General features: G+C 43.5%; 1 protein-coding gene across 1 annotated transcript in view; it reads left to right on the top strand.

Annotated features, from left to right (window-relative positions):
- Nucleotides 1-1003: 1003 nt before the first annotated feature.
- The window catches only part of LOC120927334 (cAMP-dependent protein kinase inhibitor beta-like), a 70112-nt gene continuing 65115 nt past the window's right edge, over nt 1004-6000 (top strand). Inside the window, exon 1 of the mRNA XM_040337928.1 lies at nt 1004-1214. The gene's annotated coding sequence lies outside the window, so the exon portion shown is untranslated. The remainder of the gene's footprint in view (nt 1215-6000) is intronic.

Below are 6000 nucleotides of genomic sequence, written 5' to 3'. Positions count from 1 at the left end.
CTTCCTGGCGGGCTCTGCACGTGGAGTGTGCAAACACGCTGGAGCTCATCCCTACCCCCAACAGGCCATGTTTGCAGTTTTTCCTTTATCTTGCACAGGTGCTTTAAACCAGAGTCAATGGCTTGGTATTTTGGACAGCTATTTTATCTAAGGGCCCCTTTCACACTTGTGCAACTTGTCCTGCGACTTGGGACTGCAAAGTTGCATGACAAGTCATACCCCATGATTTCCAATGAGTACCATTTATATCTGTGTGACTTCAAGTCACGTTGACTTTAAAGTAGTCCCTGTACTATGTGTAAACAAGAGTACTAATGCATTACCAAAAGTGTTCCAAAAAATATATATAATACTAATAATAAAGTGCTATAATGAGGGCGCAAACAGCAGCTGACTTCTGTAGTGTATCCAGCACCCAGAAAATGTTTTAACTATATTGAAGTAGCGCTAATTACTATTTAACAAAGTGCTATGTGAATAAAGTTAGTGCAAATAAATCTCATATTAATAATAATGATAACGTGCATCACAACAGTGTATGGTTAATAATATAAAGTCCATTCAGGTCAAATATATACTAAACTAAAACCAAGTCCATGTGAGAAAGTGCTATAATTGGTGCATCCACAGAAAAAATCTCTGATCATCCAGGGAGCAACTCACTCCTTGTCACATTTCATGGATGAGCAAAATAACAGAGCGGAATGGACTCTATATGGACTCTGTTGACATCTGTGGGAACGCCCACCGAACACACCTACAGCACCTGTTCATTCCGTTACACCCCCCTCCTCAGCCCTGGCTCAGTCTATTCACAGAGGTTGTACCCCCTCCCAGCTTGGTACATCCCGTCAACTGAACAATCCACGAATAGAAGGGAAGGCAGGCTTAGTAAAAGACAGACCGGGTGCAACCACTCTGCAGGCGAGACAGAGGGGGGGCAGAACACATATGATCACAGTCCTGTTCGGGGTTCGTATTCAGAGATCTGCTTGGCGGTGTGGATGTTAGATTAGATTAGCAGAGGCATTGTTGTTGTGGTGGTGTGGAGAAGTTCGGACTGTTCAGGTGGATGATTGTATCGTTTCCCCCCCTCTTGTTTAGTTTTGGTAGGTTCCCTTTCTGCTGCCCAGAGGAGAGATGCTGGGTCGAAGGATGCTCTATTGTCAGTAAGGGGCAGGGTGTGTGTCTTCCAGCTGCTGGTGGGTACCCAGGTAAGGAGGGCTCTCCGGATAGGAGGTGGTGGAATATTGGGGGTCTTTATTATACAATATGTCTGTGCTCAGTGTCTCCATGTGTCATCACAGCCTCCCACAAAACAAGCAATTTCTCCTTCCTTACCAAGTATGTGCACACACTCACATGCCCATCATTGGTTCTCCACCTGATCTATAGATCACCAGCCAAGATAACTACACTTACAAACTACATGTATGTTCTGTACCTCCCAACGAAGCCACAAGTATACACCAAGGGTCACCATACACAGTACAATCTGACCACGCACCGTGGAACCTGACCGTGCGCACTGCAATCTGACTGCGCACACTGCAATCTGACTGCGCACACTGCAATCTGACTGCGCACACTGCAATCTGACTGCGCACACTGCAATCTGACTGCGCACACTGCAATCTGACTGCGCACACTGCAATCTGACCGCGCACACTGCAATCTGACCGCGCACACTGCAATCTGACCGCGCACACTGCAATCTGACTGTACACACTACAATCTGACCCTGCAATCTGACCGCGCACACTACAATCTGATCGCGCACACTGCAATATGACTGCGCACAGTAATGGCCAGTACAACCGATCCGAAAAACGTAAAATACCGCTTTCGGCGCGATTGTACGATAATCGAATCGTTAGTACAGCGCTTTCGAGAGCCGATCACGACAATTCATCCGATATTATCCGATCGGACAAGCATGAAAATTTTCCTCGTATGATACCAGATCGTACGATTTTCGTTTAGTCAGTACAATTGTTGTCCGAAAATACAATACAAATACATTACAACACATGACATCACTTCTGATTTTTTTTTTCTGTCATACAAGAATTTTCGTGACTTTAGTAACCTATTCAAATTCTACTTGCAACTAGTAAATGAAAAAAGTCAAACGATCTGTCGTCCAAGTTTCGGATCATTAGGTTTGCCATCTCATCCCTTTAAACCCAAACACATATGAATTACACAGGTTCTGCGGCTCGTTTGTTGCAGCTATGGCACAGAGTGAGTTTAATTACTAACCACTTGAAGACCAGAATATTTTCCCCCTTAATGACCAGGCCAGTTTTTGCGATACAGCACTGCATCGCTTTAACTGACAATTGCGCGGTTGTGCGACATACCCAAACAAAAACGTCCTTATATTTTTTGTTCCACACAAAGAGAGCTTTCCTTTGGTGGTATTTGATCACCTCTGCTTTTTTTTTTTGTTTGTTTGTTTTTTATTTCACTTAAAACAAGTTTTTACTTTTTGCTATGATAACTATCCCCCCAAAAAATGTAAAACAAACAAATTTCTTCCTCAGTTTAGGCCGATATGTATTCTTCTACATATTTTTGGTAATTTCTTTTTACTAGTAATGGCCGCTATCTGCGATTTTTAGTGGGACTGCGACATTGCGGCAGACAGATCAGACACTTGACACTTTTTTTGGGACCATTGACATTTATACAGCGACCGGTGCTATAAAAATGCACTGATTACTTTGTAAATGTCACTGGCAGGGAAGGGGTTAACACTAGGGGGGGGGGGCGATCAAGGGGTTAAATATGTTCCCTGGTGGGTGTTTCTAACTGTGGGGGGATGGGACTGACTGGAGGAGGAGAGAGATCGCTGTCCCCAATCACTAGGAACAGCAGATCTGTCTCTCCTTTCCGGTCAGAACGGGGATCTGTCTGATTACATTGACAGATCCCCGTTCTAGCTCTGGTGCCCGCGATCCCAGGTGGGCAAGGGACATCGCAGCCACTGACCACACGCATTCAACCCCTCCATCGGCCTGCTATCACCCTTAAAGGTGCCGATGTATACCTATGCCGATTTGCGGGAACGTGCCGACCTGCTGCTGTATAATGACGGCGGCTGGTCAGTAAGTGGTTAATATGTGTTCGGATTTAAAGGGATGAGATGGCAACCCAGTACATTCAACTTTAATTGCACCTAAACTATGTCACAGGAGGACCTACCTAATCCATCCTATTTGTTGGTAGATCTAAAGGAGATTGTACAATTCGATCGTAGTGTGTGCAGTGGTCAGATGTCGTTTTTCAAAACAATTCTCTTTACCCATTTATACAAATTATATATTTTATAGCCTTATACTGCATACACACGATCGGAAAAAACATGGATTTTTTTTCTGACGGAATGTTGGCTCAAACTTGTGTTGCATACACACGGTCACACAAATGTTGTCTGAAATTCCGAACGTCAAGCATGCGGTGACGTACAACACAACTAAGTTCAATGATTCCGAGCATGCGTGGATTTTTTGTGCGTCGGAATTGCATACAGACTATCGGAATTTCCTGAAAATAACTTTTGTTGTCCGAAAATTTGAGAACCAGCTCTCAAATTTTTGTTGTCGGAAATTCCGACAGCAAATATCCGATGGAGCCTACACACGGTTGGATTTTCCGACAAAAAGCTCACATCAAACATTTGTTGTCGGAATTTCCGATCGTGTGTATGCGGAATCAGAATTAAAATATAAGAGCATCTCTAAAGCTAGACATATGACCTTAAAGGGTCACTAAAGGAATTTTTTTTTTTTTAGCTAAATAGCTTCCTTTACCTTACTGCAGTACTGGTTTCATGTCCTCATTGTTTGTTTTTGCTTTGAAGTGGCTGTAATTCTGCTGTGATCTCCACACTTCCTGGTTGCCTGTTTCCTTATAACCATCATACTGGGAGCTTTTCACGGTGGTTTAAGCTGTCATTACTGTGTGTCTAAAACTCCTCAGAACCAATCGGATTCATTTTAAAAACAAAACACTGCCCTGGATTTGTTGTTTTTGTTCTGTGAGTCTTCCCGACTCACCTCTCACCCGGAACTTCATGTATGTACCTTTAAAACCGAACGTGAAACTAGAGGCACATTATATGATAGATTAAATTCAATTTTTAATCATTTTTAAAAGGAATCGGTTAACTTTTATGTCTCTATACCCTGTAAACAGTCATTTCAGCAAAAAAAAAAAAATTCCTTTAGTGACCCTTTAAGCAAACCAATATATAAAACAAACATAGCAATTATACACGATCAGAAAATCGTATGAAAAATACCGCTTTCAAAGTGATCATATAATAATCTGATTGTTCGTACACCGCTTTTAAGAGCCGATAATGACAGTTCATCCAATATTGTCCGATGGGACAAACAGGAACATTTTTATCATACGATTTTTCATTTACCATTTACCGTATATACCCGAATATAAGCCGAGGCACTTAATTTTACCTCAAAAAAATTGGAAAACGCATTGATTCGAGTATAAGCCTAGGGCAGGCATGTCCAAAGTCCGGCCCACGGGCCAATTGCGGCCCCCCTGGTGATTTAATACGGCCCCCCTGGGGATTTGGATATATATATTGTTTGTGGCCCCCAGGGCCACAAAAGATATATGCCATATTTATCGGCGCTGCTTAGGAGGGGACAGGGAGGGGGCCGGACAAGTTCATCAGATTACATGAAGAGAATCTCCCGTTTACTCAGTGGCGTCTGTAATAGAAAGTCCAGTCTCCTGGGATGCCATTGAATGACTGTTCTATCATAGGAGGCGGGACTTTGTAATAAAGAGGTAACAGAGTAAACAGATTCTCCTGTTTGTAATCTATTGGCACTCACCCCCCCCCCCTCCCTGTCCCCTCCGAGGCTGCAGATGGGCATCAATCAGGCTGCACTGATGGCAATGGTAAGGCAGCATTCATGACACAAGTGAGGCTGCATTTATGGCACATGTGAGGCTGCACTAATGGTAATGGTGAGGCTGTGCGTGTTATACGCCAATAAATACAGTATATCCAAATAACACACCCAAGCTCATCCTTAGTGCTGAGCAGTGTTCAGGGATTCATTGGGGCCACAAAAGAGATATATACAGTATATCCAAATAACACGCCCAAGCTCATCTCTTCACCACACACAGCCACAAAGGAAAGATAATTCTTGTTGGGCAGTGTATTAGTGCTCGAACAAACACACTTAGACTGAATTTTAATGGTTCAAAGAATGTCAGGCAAAATGGTCGGCCCTCACGCATGTTCACTTCATCAAATCTGGCCCTCTTTGAAAAAAGTTTGTCCATCTGTTTGCCTCACTGTGCCTCACTGTGTCCATGACTAGACTTATGTTTAACATGGGTGTATATAGAAGGGGTGCCCAGCTTTGAAAGATTGTTGCTCCCCGGCCGTAGGTCCCCCAGACAGCAAACTGCACACTTGTAGAGGAGAACTGGGGCTACATGTGTGCCAAGTTTCGGGTCCAGGGGACCTGCGGCCGGGCCGGTACCAGGTCCCCATAATTACCGGAGAAATGACCGTTTACATGGGAGTCTATGGAAGGGGTGCCCGACTTTGAAAAATCAGTGCTCCCCGGCCGTAGGTCCCCCGGACAACAAACTTTGCACACCTGTAGAAGAAGAGTGGGGCTATATGTGTGCCGGTACCGGGTCCCCAAAGTCCGGTAGATCAGGCGCAAAAAGGTGACTCAAGTATAAGCCGAGGGGGGGCATTTTCAGCACAAAAAAAGTGTTGAAAAAAATCTGCTTATACTCGAGTATATACGGTAATCGAAAGGGGTAAATTCTGCGCTAATAGTGCAAAAAATTTATACAGTAAATGAAGTGAAGAAAGCTGCAACACAAAAAACATGTGATAATCATGTGATAAAGTGGACAAAGATATTATAGTTGCGCTAAATAAAACTAACGAAGTGTATGAATAAAAATATTGAGAATACCCATAAGTAAAGCAGAATA

This window comes from Rana temporaria, chromosome 2 (genome assembly GCF_905171775.1).
Source record: "Rana temporaria chromosome 2, aRanTem1.1, whole genome shotgun sequence".
Lineage (NCBI taxonomy): Eukaryota > Metazoa > Chordata > Amphibia > Anura > Ranidae > Rana > Rana temporaria.
This window is presented reverse-complemented; position numbering and strand designations above follow the sequence as displayed.